The sequence below is a fragment of the Elephantulus edwardii genome, unplaced genomic scaffold (genome assembly GCF_000299155.1).
Source record: "Elephantulus edwardii isolate Elephantulus edwardi_28Jun2011 unplaced genomic scaffold, EleEdw1.0 scaffold00048, whole genome shotgun sequence".
NCBI classification, from domain to species: Eukaryota; Metazoa; Chordata; class Mammalia; order Macroscelidea; family Macroscelididae; genus Elephantulus; species Elephantulus edwardii.
The window spans coordinates 2,560,384-2,577,896 of record NW_006399798.1 but is presented as its reverse complement, the minus strand read 5'-3'; positions in this window follow the sequence as shown (position 1 = coordinate 2,577,896).

Here is a 17,513-nt window from a genome sequence, read left to right as displayed (position 1 = left end):
GCAGAGGGCTGGACAAACGGGACCCGCGCTCAAGCAGGGGGACAGAGAAGTAAACAGGTCAGTCATTCTCGACCAGGACAGGTGCTCAGAGAACAGCAGGCACAGTGACTGGGAAGGTTCCTGTGTTGTGGATGGGACGGTGGCTCCCAGCAGAATCGCAGAGCCGCTGATAGGTGTTGGGGCTCACTGCCCGCTCCTGTGCCGTCCTCACCACCTCTGCTGGTCGGGGACCCGTCGCTGCAGTCACCCGGCCAGCCTCCTCACTCAAGTTCTTCCTGTCTTTCATCGCTCCTCTATCTTGATGTCCTTCCTCGAAAGAAGGACTGGTCCTTCCAGGTAGCCGTGTCCAGAGTGTGTGAGACAGTTGTCGCATCCTTGTTTCTAAAGAGCATTCTAAGATAGATTTATTTGTACTTTCGGCACCCCAAGGTATATTAAACATCTTCCGTGACAAGGACTAGCATTCGACTTAGCACTTTTGCTCCTGGAGGATTTAAAGTTGGGAGGTGGGACACAAGGACACACATGTTAATTGCAGCGCTTTTTTTTAAATTATTTTTTGTGCATTGTACCATCAAATCGGATCTGACAGGTACAGGAGGAGATTGTCCCTCCTTCTCCAGCACAGCATCTAGTGGATTCAAACCAGGTACATCTGGGATTGCAGTGCAGCTTCTTGCCACTAGGCCACCAGAGCTCCCCAACTGCAGCGCTTTTTACAAACGCCAAAAGAGGGGAGCTTCTCAGAGTCCACCCGTAGGTGGTGACCCACACAGACAGTGGGGTACTGCTAAGTCACAGGACACACTCGGCCATACAGGTGAGTCTGGGAAGTACCGGGTGGGGTGATCATACGGCCCCATGTGATGTCCTCACAACAGCAGAGTCGTGGACACAGAGCTTCACCACTTAGTGGTCTCTAGGGACAAGCGAGGGGAAGTGGGTCATTAAAGGGCTCTGAGTTTCTGTCCCGAAAAAATCCTACCAAAAAGCTTAGCAGTCTTGTGGCCTCGCGGGCAGGGAGTTGTGTGACCATGGCCAGCGGTGACTGGTGCATGGCATAGTGACCATCATCAAAGTCACCAAATTGGGCTCTTGAAAAAGATTTTTAAAAATCAGTGTAGTTTGTCAACCTTCACTCAGATCAAAGAGCAATAATGATTTTTTAAAGCTAAGGAAAAAACAGAGAAACTGAGTGAAAAGAAACACAATATACAAAAGAGGTTGATTAGATATTATCATTAATTACAGCAATCAGTTGCATTCAGTGTCATAAAATAAACTGTATATAAACGATCCAGTGAGATTGTAATTCCAGCCTTTTTGTGCAGACAGGGCTCCTGCAAACGTGGTAAACGTACCCTAAACTCGCCCGACTCTCTTGAAGAAACGTGGCAAACCCTAGTCCCACAGAGTGATACAGTACAAGAATGGCAAAGGCCCCCTGGGTGTCCACTGAAAGCCCAGAAAGCACCGCTCGCCTCTGGGGACTGTCCCGATGGCAAGCAGGTGGCTGTGGTGGGCAGATCAAGGTAATTTTCTGGGAAAGGGCGAAAATGACGTGAACATGTTGAACCAAACTGCAGATCTGAGAGAACGTTGGATGCCAAGAATGCAAGCAGTGTGGACAGATGGGAGATGAGAAGAGAAAGGGCCCAGAGATCCAGTTCTACGCTTCATCTTATTTTATCAAGACAATACACTCGAGGTTTTCACATTCACTTCAATTGGTTATATTTGGTCATTTGGAAGGGAAAGAAAATGTCCCTTTTAATCATTGAAAAAATAAATTGTAATTACAATGTCATTAAATGAAACGTATATGATTGATACATTTGAGCTGTGGTGCTGGAGAATAGTGTTGAATATACCATGGACTGCTAGGAGAACAAACAGGTTCATCCTGGAGAGGGCTAAACCAGGCTGCTCCTTGGAGGCAAGGGGTCTGACATACTTTGGACATGTTGCAAGGAGTCTTTGGAGAGGGACGTCATGCTTGGGAAGGTGGAGGGACAGTGCAGGAGAGGAAGACCCTCGATGAGAGGGATTGATTTAGTGACTTTGGTAATGGGAGTGGGTGTGTCAGAGACAATAAGGTTGCACAAGATAGAGCAGGGTTCAGATCTGTCGTACGCAGGGTCACTACGAGTTGTAGGTGACTTGACAGCACATAGCAACAACAACATATGTATGAAAACCCCCCCTGTGATTTGTAAACTCAAATAAATAAAAAAGGAAAATGATGAAAATAGCAAATGTCTTATTACATGTATTTTATGGCTTTTTTTTTAAAGGAAAGCAAGCATGGCTGGGAATGGTCTGTCTGAGGTTGAAGGTTGGGAAGGCTTCATGGAAATGGTGACATTTCATTAGAAGTAGCCTTGAGGAACCATCTCTGGACACACTGAGGACAGTCCCTCCTGCCCCAGGGCACCTAGTGGCTGCCATAAAGGCCAGCTGTCCTGATCCCTAAGCCTTGCTCCTGTGCTGTCTTGTCCTACCCCCTCGTTTTGTCAAAGGGTAAGTGGGTCTGGCTGTGTGGCTATGCAGTGGGAGGTGCCCAGCTGGCCGAGGCTGAGGTGTCGACCTTCCTGCTGTGGGCACCCCCTCCCTGAATCCTGCGTGACTTCTTTGGGAGTCAGAGGTGTAGACTCAGGAATGATACCTGGGGAATCTTCTTCTATTTTTTTAAACAACATCTGTTTATTATCTCAATTTAAAAAAAAAATTTGTTCTTTTTTGTGTGTGTACTGTCAAAGTGGATCTGACTGGCACAGGGGGAATCTCCCTCCCTCTCCAGCAGAGAATCTGGTGGATTCAAACTGCTCACCTCTGGGATTGCAGTACAGCCTCTTGCCACTAGGCCACCAGAGCTCACCCTGGGGAAGTCTTTAAGTCTTCGACCAAGAGCCAAATTGCCAGGCGATTCCCACCTGCTGCTGGGGCCGCATGGGGGTGCTGCCAGGTTCCTGGGCTGGCACCTGTCCCTACCCCAAGGGATTGAATCCACAGACCTCCTGTTAAATCTCAACCCACCAGTTTCTTAACGGTATGGAAAGTTGCAAGGCCAGTACAGGCATTCCCACGGATTCTTCACCACTGCTTTTTCTTTCTCCCATGCCGCCCTTCTCCTCTCTGCCTGTCTTTTGTATTTATTTTCCAGAGCTCTTTGATAGTGTACTGAGATAGGGCACTCCCATGTCTGAGACTTCTGAGCAGTGTGCTTTTCCTAAGGACAAGGCGTTCTCTGTGTAATCATTACGCAGCCGCAGGAGTCAGGCCCTTTGACCTTGATCCAATACTGTCCTCCCACCCACAGTTCTCACTCAAGTTGTGTCATTCTAAAGTCAGCCTGTTGATAATGGTTTTCGCCATCCCAGCCTCATGAGTCTAGCCAAGATCAAGACTCGCACCGAGAGCCGGGTCTCGGGGGCTTTTTAGCCTCGCCGTGTTCCTCCACGTCTGCATTCACCTAGTGGGCTTGTCTGCTGGGCCATCACGGCTGGATTTGGGCAGGAAGATGGCTGGGGTGATGATGTGTCCTGGGCAGTGAGTGTATTGGGGTGGGGCCAGGATGTCAGTGGACCCTAATATGGGATGTTGCATTGATTCCCCTTGGACCCTGCGTGTCTGAATTGCTTGGCAGCCTCCCAGCCTCGTTCAACCTTGTTCTTGTTAGGTGCCTTCAAGTTGAGCATGACTCACAGTGACCCTACAAACTATAGACCTGAACCCTGTCCTATTCTGTGTCATCCTCAGTCTCTGACACACGTGAGCCCATTGCTGCAATCACGGTGTCAGTCAGCTCATCGAGAGTCCTCTTCTTTGCTGACTCGCCACCTTACCAAGCATGACATCCTTTTCCAAGAAATAACCTTTCCTAGTGTTCGTGAGATGAAGTTTTACTATCTCTGCCTCCAAGGAGCACTCAGGCTACACGTTCTCCAAGACAGAACTGTTTGTTCCTTTGACAGCCCATGAGACATCCAGTGCTCTTCTCCAACACCACAGCTCAAAGGCAAAGCCTCCTGTGTCTTCTTTATTCACTGTCCAGCTCTCAGACGCATAGCAAGTGACTGAAAAGACCATGGCCGGAATCAGGCACGCCTTAGTTCTCAAACTAATGTCATTGCTGCTCAGTAATTTGGAGAAAGCCCCACTGCAGACTTTCCCAGTGCTGTGTATCTCCCGATCGCTTGACCGCTGGTACCACGTGTGATGATTGTGGATCCAAGCGAGATGAAACTGTTGACAGTTTCAATCTTTTCTCCGTCTTTCACGAGGTTAGCTGTAGGTTCAATGGTGAGAATTTTTGTTTTCCTGACATTGAGATGCCATCCATATTGAAGGCTGTAGTCTTTGATTTTCTGCAGCAAGCCTCCAAGTCCTCCTCTCGTTTTGACCTTAGGAGTAATTTGTATGTTTGGCGGCTAATGAAAAGGTCAGAGGTTTGAATACACCAGCTGCTCTAAGAAAAAAATGAGTCATTCTGTTCCCGGTAGGACTTCCACCTGCAGAAACCCAGGAGGTGGGCGGCTGTGATTTGGAACTGATTACCGGAGTGGGTTCAGCTGCCTCTGAAAACCGTCAGGGTCAGTTGTGGGCCGGTTCCGACTGGACGGCGCGCACCAGCACTGGGTCCTTTTGGCCTTTCTGTGGGGGGTTGCGCTGCTAACACAGACGCAGGTATTTCTTTTCTGCCAGTCAGTTCTGGAATACTTGCTCTCAGACTCCCGGGTGGACAGTGGACACACTGTGGAGACTCGCCCCACGTGGTGCCCGGTCGCTGTGGCCAGCGGTGGGCGTGGGAGCCTGTTCCACATGGCGCAGCCGCTCTGGGGTCTCCTCTAGGTCTGGGGGTCGGGGAGATGGCCAGCTTTGCTGTGCGCAGCACGCGTTTTCCGGGCCTGGGGTCAATGGATTCTGCGGTACTGCCCACGGCTGTAGGGTCAGCACGGCGTGGCCAGGGGAGAAGGCTGTCCTTCACATCCTTGCCCCTGTCCTTTGGCTGTACTGCCGTTCTTTCTCTTTTTGGGTCTTTTTCTCATGCTTCAGGTGAAAGTTTATACGGAAAATTTGTTTGCCCATCAATCGTTCACACACAGACTGTCCCGTGATCTCGAATGCCTGTTCCCAGGGCGTCAACACTCCCCTTGCCTCGGTCCCTGTTTCTTTATCTGTAGGTTTTTTTCTGCCCTCATCCCCTCTTTCAGCTCCGCCTCACCATGGAGGTTAATTTTGCGTGTGGACACGAGGTGATCCTCGGGGATGGTGTCACGGCCTGTGGGTTGTAAGTCCTACCTCTGTAAGGACAGGATTGTCCTCCTGAAGGGGGGGGTCTCCTTGGGGTGGGGTCTACACGGACACATGTTTGGATTCTCCGGCAAAGCGAAAGCTTTTTGTTCAATCCTATATCTGGCTGGTTGGCTCTTGACCTCCAGACTGGAACTAATGACCTGCCATAGTTGCTGACCTTGAACTCTGAAGCTGGAAGTCTCCAAACCCAGCAGTCTTTGAATTTGCTCCTTGACGACAGCCATCAGTGCTGTTTACCTCGGAAGCCAGCAGCCTCTGAAGCCAGCAGACTGAGGCCTTCCCCGCCTCCCAGTAGCGTGGACTTATTGGTCTCCCCAGATACCTCATTCTTCTTTTTTTAAAAAATAATTTTAATGAAAATTTACAGAGACTTAGGGTTTCCAGTCATTCATTGTTGCACTTTTCTCCCTGCCCACCTGCTCCCCCCAAATCACTCTTCTCCTTGAAAAGAAAAATAAAAACTCTTTCATTGTTATGCAGTCCCTCCCCTAAGTCCACTCCACTGTACAGCCTTCACTCTGGACTTCTGTAATGACAATAATACCCAATCATATATCCTTTTTAAACAGTTCTCTCCTTCATCTGTTTCACTGCAATATACATCATTCCTCCTCTCCTTTTCTATTCTCCCTCAACTCTGATGTCAGTCCCTTTTACAACAGTGGCACTATGCAATATTTGTCCTTTTGTGGCTGAGATATTTCACTGAACATAATGTCCTCCAGAGTCATTCATTTTGAATAATATTGAATGAGTTCCTTGTTTTTCAATGCAGTGTAGTGTTCCATTGTGTGAATATACCACAGCTTCTCTATCCACTCGTTTGTTGATGGGCACTTAGGTTGTTTCCAACTCTGCTGTTGTGAACAAAGCCGCGATAAACATGGGTGTGCATATATCTGTTCTGGTGGCAGTTCTGGTTTCTTTAGGGTAGATTCCCAGTAGTGGAATTGCTGGGTCAAATGGTATTAGATGCTTCATTCTTGAGGCCCAACCCTTAGGCCTGGAATCTGCCAGACTGAAAGCACGTGAGTCATCTCCTTGAAATCTCTACATCCACATCCATATCTTTAGCCAGTCCCTGGAGAAGGGCACTGACTAGCTCATTGATGGCCTAAAGAACAGACAGATATGTCCTGGAGAAGGTGCAACCAGAGCGCTCCTGGGAGGCAAAGATGATGAAGCTTCCCCTCACATACCTGGGGCACGATGCGAGGAGAGGCTGTTCACCAGAGAGGGACACCATGCTTGGAAAGGTGGAGGGTCTGTGAAAGAGAGGAAGACCCTCAGCCCGGTGGACTGACACAGTGACTGTGGCAGTGGGCTCGAGTGTGGGCCAGAGACGGTGAGGACGGCACAGGACAGGACAGGGGTCTGATCTGCTGTGATTCACACTTGACAACACCTAACAACAGTCCTATCCCTGCCTCCATATCTAAGCGTTGTCGGGTTTGTTTCTAGTGAACCCAGCACAAGACACCCTTCTGTGATGCCCAGGCATCTCAGCCGTCTGGACCGTCCCCTTGGGTCTGTCCTGGTGGATGACCTCATTAGGTGTGACCTCTGGCTGATGCTTCCTTCCGAAGAGGAATTGTGTGGAAATTAGGAAAGCTGGCTGGGAAGCAGACCCTAGAGGCGTCGTGGTCTATACCAGGTGGCACCCACCTCTCCCAAGGACCCAGGGAAGTCCCTCTCCCCCCCTCCAGATCACTGACTAGAGGGTGCACTTATCTACAGCTCATCTCCAGACCAGACCAGGTTCACTGTAGTCTGGCCAGGGCTGAGCAAACACCATCGGTCCTGCCAAGCAGAGCCAGCTCTAAGCCCCGAGATTCAGGGGTTCGCACCGCCTTGGAGATGTGATCCAGCACCTGTAGGGTCTCCACAGTGGTCACTGGCATGGAGGAAGTCCTGTCGTACGTGTCTCCCCCAGACAGGACTGTGGAGTGGGACACACTTTATGTAGCACGTGGCCTATCACTCACTGCTGTCGCCTTGAACTTGGAATATGCCATCATCAACTCTATTCATAAACCCACTCTTCTCGCAAGGTCAACTGGAGACACATGACCCGTCATGAATGGAGCCCAGGCTTGCTATGTCTCTCTGGGATGAACCTGACCATTCACCTTGGTCTTGCCGTTGGTTTCATGTGACTCAGTTTCCCCACCTGTAGAATGGGGGTATTTGAATAGAGTTCCCTTTTGTTCTGAGCGTCCTGGGCTCCATTGCTCAGGCCAGCAGGTGACGGTATCAGCGGGCACTTAGTTGTGACTCTGGTGGTCCCCGTGTGTGTGTGTGTGTGTGTGTGTGTGTGTGTGTGTGTGTGTGTGTTTCTGGACCTGCCCCAGCGACTTCCTACTCTTTCAGTCCCTCTGCAGACATCTCTGCTTGTTCTTGTCTGTGGAAGGAGGCGTCAAGGAGGCTCAGACTGTTGCAAAGGGCAGAGGGAAGGAATACTCCGTGGCCACAGTCCCATTCTGCCGATGGGGCCAGGGTTGGATCTGCATTCCCTCCACCCTCTGCAGTCAGAAACGGGGAGGTTCTCCAAGACCAGGTTGCCCAAACCCATTGCCATGAAGGTGATTCAGACTCTGGTGGTGTTTTCCTGGGTTTGTACATCTTTAACGCGAACTTTGCCCTGCGAGGTTTAAACTGCTGACATTCATTTACTGCACTTGCTACCAGGGCGTTTAGTGCTCAGGTTGTTGTTGTTGCTAGGTGTTGTCAAGTCGAGTACGACTCACAGCGACCCTGGGAACAAGAGACCTGACCCCCGTGCTGTCCTGTGCCGGCCTCACCGTCTCTGACATACTGGAGCCCAGTGCTGCGGTCACTGTGTCAGTCCACCTGGTTGAGGGTCTTCCTCTCTTGCGCTGACCTTTCACCTTTCCTAGCATGGTGTTCCTTTCCAAGGAGCCGCCCCTTCTCGCAACATGTTCAAAGGAGGAGAGATGAGGCTTCCCCAGCTCTGACTGCACCCTCGGATCTGCTCCAGTTCATGGGGACCCTGTGTGAACACGCTGTCCTGCTGGCCCTGAGGCCCTCGGTCTCTCCTGTGCTCGAAGACACTGCTGCAGTCGCTGTGTCCACCCGTCTTCCTGAAGGCTATCTACTCTTTCAAGTCAAATGTCTTTCTCCAAGGACTGGCCCTTCCTCATTGCACGTCCAGAATACTTGAGACAAAGGCTCTCCAGCCTCGCTTCCCAGGAGCACTCTGGTTACATTTCTACCAAGACAGATTTGTTTATTCTTTTGGCAGTCTGTAGTGTATTCACTATTCTTTGCTAACACCACAAGGTCAGATCAGGGAGGACAAAGAGGCCGGTACTGGCTTTGTACATCTTCTTAGGATGACACAGATCCCGGGGACATCAGTCACATCCCTAGCCCGCTTATTTGCAGGAGAAACCCACCTGGTTGCATCAGAGGCGGAGCTGGACCAAGTCCCAGGGCTCCGACTTCCACTTGAGTGCCCTGTCTGCCTCTGCCCTGGGAGGGCTGTGCACCGGCTCAGTGGCTCTGCCGTCCCCAGACCTGTTGGCAAGCCAGAGGAATAACTCATGTGAGTCAAAGGCAATTTGCAAACATAAATAATTTCCGGTGCCAGGAGAGGAGCCAGCAGGAGGACGGATGCTCGGCGGCTGGCCGGGAGGCGAGCACGCCAGGCCTGGCCTGGCCGCCCTGGCCAGCGTGTCCCTCCTCCTGGCCCTTGGAGGGGCTCAGAGACTGTGGACAGGCAGGAGGTGACTCCAACGATACATGCTTCCACTGCTCTCGGGAGGGGTTCTGCCGGGCATCCTCCCTCTCCTCACGCCCACACGAGGCTCACCCCATTGCCTGTAGGAAAAGGAAAGTGGATGGTGCCCACCTGCCTTTGCAACGTGGCTTCCCCTGTTGGCCTTTTCCCTTGTGCCCCAAACAGCACTGACCTTGGCAAAGAAGGGGTACGAGGTCATTACCGTGTTAGACTAGCAGTGCCCGCCCTCTGTGAGGAAGGAGCACAGGGCCACCTGCCCTTTCTCAGCGCACTGTGCCTGGGAAGCCACCGTTCACTCCGATGGCTTTACCCGCTGCCTGGCAGCACTATGGACGCTCAGGAGTTTCTAGAGCAATGGCGGGGAGAGGTGGCACTAGTGTCATCTTAGAGGTCCGAAAGCGTTAAACACACCTTTCCAAAGCCCCATCCCAGGGGGCTGTTGAAGGCACAGAGAAACAATGAGAAACCAGATACCATGGAATTAGTGAAGAATTTCTCAGATGAAACAGGAAAGAGAGGAAATCCAGGGAGGTTTACATTACACCTGGCGCAGGTTAAAAGGATCCAGGGCCCGTTGTTAGCAATATTAAACTCCCGGGCGCGCTTGAAAGAATCCTGCACTTGGGCAGCAAATGAGAGAGGTTCCTGCTGGGACAGGCTGTGTCTCTGCAAGCTTTCCTCCAGCTCCCAACAGGTATACGGTACACACCCCACATGCATGTACACACACACACACACACGTCTACACATGGACACACAGGCACAGACATGCAAATACGTGTGCACATAGACAATGCATGTGTGCACACACACATGTGCACATTACACACACTTTCCCTCCACTACACACATATACATTCATAAACGTGCACCGAAACATCCATGTGAATACACACACACAGGGACACACACATGCATGGAAAACACACACGTGCACACACGTTTATACACGCCTAAACATGTGCACACACATGTATACACAGAAACACCCAAGTGCACACAATAAGCACACCCCACATGCAGGAGGACACACATGCATACTTAGTGCACACACGTGCACACGTCCACATGTCCATGTGCATGCACCTCCTTGGATAGCCTTGGTTAATACCATCAGATGCTGTTGTTGTTGTTATGTGCCATCGAGTCGCCTGTTACTCATAGCGACCCCATGTACAATAGCCCTAAACTCTGCTCTATCCTGTGCCAATCGCATTGTCTCTGATACACCATCCCCATTACCCTAGTCACTTAATCAATCCACCTCATAGAGGGCCTTCCCCTCCTGTGCTGTCCCTCCGCCCTACCAAGAAGCATGATGTCCCTCTCCAAGGACCGGTCCCTCCTTACAACATGTCCAAAATGTGTCAGACGAAGCCTCACAGTCCTTGCCTCCAAGGAGTAGCCCTGTTTTACCCTCTCCGGGATGAACCTCTTTGTTTTCCTAGCAGTCCATGGTACCCTCAATACTCTTCTCCAGCACCACAGCTCAAAGGCATCAATTCCCTTCTATCCTCCTTAGTCACTGTCCAACTCTCTGACGCATAACAAGTGATAGCAAAGACCATGAACTGTATCAGACACACCTTAGTCTCCAGAGAGACACCATTGCTCTTCAGTACTTTGGAGAGGTTCCTAACAGCAGTCTTTCCCATGGCAACACGTCTTTTAATTTTCTGGTTACTGTTGTCAAGAGTGTTGACTGTGGAGCCAAGCAAACTAAAGCTGTGAACAATCTCAATCACGTCACCATCCATCCTGATGCTGCCAATTGGCCCAGTGGCGAGAATCTTTGTCTTCTTGACATGAGCCTCAGTCCATATTGGAGGCTGCAGTACCATCCTTCTGCCTTGAACTACATCTGAAAATGTGCCAATAATTGGTTAGAAGAAAAAAACCATAAACCCAAGCCAAGGCGAACTGGGGGCCGCTGAGTGGACCACCCTGACTCCTGCGGTCCTGCGGGCCACCAGAGCCGTTCTGAGGGCTTGTGTGCTGGAGTCCACGGGAGCAGGCAGCTACATCTTTCTACACTGGTGAACGCTGCTTGCCAGGCGATGGGCTGAGAGGTCACAGAACGGCCGGACGTGAACAGGGGAGGGCTGTGTGGTGCGACCTCGAGTCACGACGTGTGTGCTGTGGTCTGCCCACCAGCCAGCCGCACACTGGAGCCGAGTGCCGGAGGAGGAGGCAGTGGAGGGCTTCCACAAAACACTTAACAGGCACCATTAGGCTAAACACGGAAATTAAACTAGGAGTCTTCCTGGAAGACTGAGGATTATCCTGAGAGTCTGTTTCCCTAAATTCAATTACCACTTAATTACCTGGAGGCCCCAGCAATACTGCAAGAGCATCAGGTGAGAGGCAGGGGCGGGAGGAGTCCTTACGCCTGTGTCTGCTCGGGCTCGGGGCTGAGCCTGGGTCCCGGCATCTGCTCAGCCATCTCCAGGCTTTGGGGAGCTGAGCTGAGGGAACGTGGGGACCCTGAGGGCAGGCTGGGCCCCCAGCATGTGGACCACGTCCATGGTTCGCAGTGTGGGAGCCGGCTTTCTCGTCCACAAGGCCCAGCACACGTGCACAGATGTGAGGAGATGGAGACAGCAGCTGGGTAGGGCTGTGGAAGTGGAGATGCTTCCCCAGCCACCGGCCCGCCCTCCCTGGGCTCTGTGGGTGGGTAGCCCAGGCCCCAGCACGCAGGCAGGCCTCTGCAGTGAACTGGCAACAGGGACCAGGCAGGGTGTGTGCGCCTGCCGCAGCTGTGGGCCAGCAGGCCTGGGGAGAAACGCGGACAAGCCGGGAGTAGGCGGGGCCTGCAGTGTTCTCAGAGTTCAGCTGGGAGTGCAGGGCCTGGTGGTACAGAAGGCCAGCTCTGACCCTGTGGTCTCCTCACTGGCTACTGGACTTGGTCTCTCAGGCACCATGCCTTCCTCGTGCATCTGCAGAAAGGGGGCTGGTGGCAGAATTGCCCTCCGCGTGGGATCCAGTCCCACTGGCGCCCATCAGGTACAGCCTATATGCTTATCCAGCAGGCAAGGGAAGCGTGGGCTCCCTCCACTTGCCTCCCGACTGGCAGCCAGCACTGTGGCGTTATTTCCAGCACATCAGTGGTTCTTCCAGGTACGGCTGGCATCTGTCGCGTTCCCAGCCTCACTCGAAGCGCCTCCAATTTACAACCCCCGACAGGAACAGTGTGGGCAGGGCTAGCAAAGCTGTGGTGAAGCCCTGGGAACTCGTTCACTACAGCTTCGTCATAACCGAGCCGAGGCCTGCCGGGCCGGTAAGGAGCTGCATCGCCACCCAAAGACACGAAGCCACCGGCTGCTCCGTGAGGGAAAATCAGGCAATCTCCTCCCATGAGACTCATGGCTTTGGAAAACCCACTGGAGGGTCAGCTATGCCAGAGGGTCAACTCGATGGTACACAACCACCCAATGACAAGGATGCTCTGGGGGTGCCGTCGGTAGGGAGTTGTGGGGCTGACCCCAAGGCCACACCTCTCCGGTAGTTCAACCCTCCAGTGGCTCCGGGAGAGAAGGACAGGCGGTCTCCTCCTGGGTGACTCAGGGCCTCTAGTCCTGCGGCAGGGTCAGCGAGGAGCCAGGGCCCCCTCACGGCGGAGCTGGACCGTGTCCACCCAGTAATAACAGGCTACGGCAGAGGACGTGCGAGCGGGCAGGCCTGGCGCAGGACAGGGCAGGTGCCGGATGTGCTCTTCTTGGAGTGTCGTACGTCATTAACCTGACGGCAGCCAGTACCAAGGCCACCCTGTGTGCGGTGACCGCCCGCCCATCAGCAGAGGCCAGAACGTCCCTCTGGTTCTGAACAGGTGTCGGCAGAGCTAACCAACTCCGGCGCCGGCGTGAGAGGCCTGGAGACGGACTTTCAGGGACCAGCCAATGAGACCCAATGGGTCACACTGACGCTGGTCGGGCTGCCCCCCGTCGTAGGGAGGGCCAGGCCGGTGCCCACTCCATTATGCTGGGGTGGTCTTGAGACGGGGGCTACCCTGACGGAGACCACGGCAACACAACTGAAATAAATGCTCGCCGCCTGGAGTTGGTGTGAGGTTGAAAGATCACCTTCCACACAAAGGCCTGTGGGGCCCGGTGGTCAGCACACTAATTGAAAGGGCAGCGGTTTGAACCCGCCAACCGCTCTGTGGGAGGAAGATGGGCAATTTGCTCCCGGTTTTCCAACGGAGGCTCGCCGTATAAAGTCAGGATGAGCGTGACAGCTCTGCCTGCCTTCTGTGCCTGTATCACTCAGTCATGTGCATTACCGCAAAGTGGAGAGAGGCAAGGGGTCAGGGAGGCATGGGCCTGAAGTCTGTCCTGTCCAGCGTCCTCCCTGCCAAGGGGCACACACACCACGCTGGACATTTGGGTGCTTTGGGGAAGCAAGAGTGCTGGGTCTTCTACCAGCCCAGCCCTAGCTCTCCGGTCCCCACGCTGTTCTCAGTGACCCAGAATAAAGCCGGGAGGGTGGGCAGGCTGAGGCCACTTAACAGCTAATTCAGTGGGCAGGAGACAGAAAGCAGAGGCTGTGGTGGCCTGCTGAGCCATGGAGGGGCTGGAGGGCGTGGGGCAGGACAGCAGGGTGGGAGGCAACCACCAGGCCCTTGGTCAAGGAAGGCTCAGGGTTAGAAGTCATTGGATGGCCACAAGATGCTTAATGTTCTCTAGATGAAAATGCCCAGTGTGTTCACTTAAAAGATTTTTCTCGAAGGGCTCAAGGCTCCTCCTCTCCCAGTACATGCCTGTCTTTGCTGAAGTTCTGAGTTGATGGGGAAACTGAGGTACAGGGTCAGGAAGCTTCTTGTCAAATCTGCCAGGACTGTCCTCATATCTGCCAGAAACTGGACCTTTGTGTGCATGGGCGTGAGGAGCTGCCTTGACGCAGTCTGGTCCTGCCCCCCTCTGTGTACCTGTCCCCCCTGCACGAGGGGGTCATCCACCCCACTTCCACCCCAGTGGGGGCCCCTCTGGTGTTCAGCAGCCCATGCCAGGCCACGTCCCCCAACTCAATGCCATTACACGTCGACCTTGGGGTCACTGAGTTTACAGCATACAGAAGAGTCAATAAAGTAATCCATACATTTTTGTTTGTTTCCTAATGCAAATAATGACAGAAGAGTTGTGATGTTGGAGAAGAGTACTGAACATACCATGGACCGCCAGGAGAACAGATAGGTCTGTCTTGGAGAGGATGAAACCAAATTTCTCTTTGAAGGCAGGGATTCTGAAGCTCCGTCTCATACTTTGGGCATGTGGCCAGGTGGGACCAATCCTTGGGGAAGGATATTATGGTTGGAAGGGTGTAGGGACAGCACAGGAGAGGACGACCCCAGATGAGATGGATTGACACAGCCACTGGGGCAACAGGGCAGTGGTGGGGGTAGGTGTGTCGTAGTCAGTGAGACTGGCTCAGGATAGTACAGGGTTCAGAGCCATTGTACATAGGGTCACTACGAGTGATGGGCAATTCGATGGCACATAACAACAACAATGCACATAAAAGTTATGCGGGCCTTATACTATCGTTTGTGAAATATGTAATAAAATGTTGTAAAAGTATGAAGTGTTTTGACAGACCAAAATGTGACATAGACTCGATGTGAACTCAGGTTGTTGGGGGAAACAGTGCCCACAGAACTGCTCGAGGCAAGGTGGCCAGATCCCTGGGTTTGGAAGGAACCCTTTATCAGCAAGGAGCAGTGACAGGCCTGTGATCACTCCAGGGACCTGTGCTTCCAGCTTCCAGGCCCTTCTTCCTTCTGCTGGAGTCAAAGTCCCCTGTGGTCAGGAAGTGGTCATGGGGACTCAAAATCCAAAGTGGGTTTCCAGATGAAATCCAGGACAGACAGTTCAATCAGAATATCTGATAAACAATGCACTTTCCTCCCGTAAGTGTGCCTTATTTCATAAGACATCTTTACATTAAAACGAGTACGCATGACAACGGAAATTCAAATTTAACTAGGCACTCTAGATTTGCATTGGTTAAATATGGCAACTCTAGGTCCCCAGTACCTTGGATCTTCTTCTCCCGGTCCTGAGCCCGAGTGGGTGGGGGCAAGCAGCAGGGAGCCCAGGACTAGAAGGGAAACAGAGGGCTTGGCGCTGGGGGCCTGTCCCCCCCGCCCCGAGATGCAGTCCCATAAGATTATTTTGGAGAAAAGTAAATCCATTTGGGTTTCCAAGAGTGCAGAGAGGACTGGCCTCTTTCTCTCTCTAGCCTTGGCCTTGCTAAGAGAGGTCATGACCCTTTCTTTTTGAAGATGGAGGGTGATCAAAAGAGCAGCCAGGCTCTGAATGAGAAAGTTCACCCCCATAGGAACTGGGGCCATCACACTCTCCCCAGCCTTGTCTCTCCCACCACTACCAGGGCCCTCATTGCTCTGTGAGCCTCTGACATATCATCTCAGGCCTGTGAGCAGGGGACCGGTGGGACAGTCAGTGGGCAGGCTGAGCAGACAGCTTGGGTCTAGAAGCAGGCAGTGTGGCACTGGTCAGCGTGTGAGGCTTCATTCTCCTGGACCTCACTCTCACCCTGCAGGGCGGCCCAGTGTTCACAGGGACATACCCCCTGAGGCCACCATCGCCCCTGGGGACAGAGCACCTTGGGCATTCCACTGGGTCTAGGCCCAGGCCAGGCCGGATAGTCGCTCTTCCTGACCTACCCCTTACCGCCTCACTGCTGGCCCACTTCCACCGTAGCTGCTGCCCTGTGCTCAGGAACCTGTCCTGAGAGGCCACCACAGAAGGCCTGGCCACTTTCAAGGTCTCAGACGACCAAGGCCTTGCCCGGAATGGTAGGACCACTTCCCTGTCTTTCCCGCCAGGGCCACCTGTGCCTCCCCTCCCCCCACGCTGGCAGAAGCCACCACCAGGGGTCAAGCTCACCCTCAAGTTACCAAGGGGGCAAAACTGACGTGTAGCTCCCCTGCCCACTCCCCCTCCTCAAATGGAAACACGGGAGCCAGAGGTGCCATTGTGAGCCGGGGCTGAAGGACAGGCCGATTCTCTCAGCGGGCAGCCTGCCAGGCGGCACCATCAGCCCCCTTGCTCTGAGGGTGGCAAAGGGCATTCATTAGTGGAGGGGGCGGGGGCTGTGCTCCCGCAGGAGGGGGCTGGGGTGACAGGGGAGTGGGAGGGGCCATTCACAAAAGCCAGCACCAGCAACTCCCAAGGGTATTTTTTGAGAACTTCCCTCCCCTCCTCCTGCGCGGCGCCCCTCCCCCACCCCAGCCGCTGGTGGCCTGCAGCCAACACTGGCCACACTGTCCCATTCAGGCCTCGGCCCTCGGGCCTCTGTCTCTGCCTCGGCCTCCCAGCGCTGCTGTCCCCTCCAATCTGAACTGCCATGACCTCTTCCGCTCTGGAAGGCTCGACCTCCACCCGGGGGGACAAACCTTGCCCACCGAGGCCTTGGAAGTCGGCGCCCCAGGCTCCCCACGGGGGACACTGTCCACTCTGTAGAAAGGGAGCTGCCACAGGCCAGGGGCTCCCCGGCTGCACCCTGAGCTCTGCGTCTCCCAGCGTCCCCAGCGTGGCCACCCACAGAGGGAGGACTGAGATGGGGCTGCCCCCCTCCTACCAAGGGAGAGGGGGACCTCGGAGGAAGCACCCCGCCCGCTCCCCTCCAGTCTGGGCCCAGTGGTTTCCGGGGAGAGCGCCAGGCGGTGGCTTCCTCCGTGAGGCGGGGCCAGGGACGCTGGAGGATGAGGGTCCCCTCCCTGCTCAACCTGCCCTGCCAGGCAGGGATTACCAGGGAGGCACACCCCTGTGAGGCCAGGGGGGAAGGGCAAAGGTCAGCAGCCGGCCTGTGGGTACGCTGCAGGGGTTGGGGGGCCACCTCTGCCCACTTCCTCCAGCTTCTGGATCCCAGGGTGGCCTCTGCTGGGGGCGACCCTGTCCTGAAGCCAAGGCAGGAATTCCTTCCCCCCCTGCTGTCCAGGCCCAGGCCCGTGCACTTGGCTTTGCAAAGGGTTAGCGCAGGCAGAAGGGCTTTCAGCTCACCTCCCCCAACCTCCGCGGTCCCCTCTGCGCTCAGACGGGACACATGCACCTTAGACATCGCCATTTAATATTTACATTCAAGCAGGTAATAATTGGAAGCTTATAGTTTAGACATTTCTAAGTAGCAGCAGTTTCTAGAGCGCTTGGTTAGCCTTTTAACAAACTTTTTTTTTCTTTTTTGCACATAGAAACGACACCATCCATGTGTACAGTATCAAAAAATATAGACCAAAGTTACTGGGGTCGCAGGGGGGGAAGAGAGAGGAAGTGAAATCAACCAAAATACTGGGGGGGTGGGGGGGGTGGTTAGGGCAACAAAAAATAGTTGGTCTGTTATAGAATATAACATGATCTAGAGGGAGCTCCATAAATCTAGGCTTTATATTTCAATATATAAATACCTACAAATAAATATATAT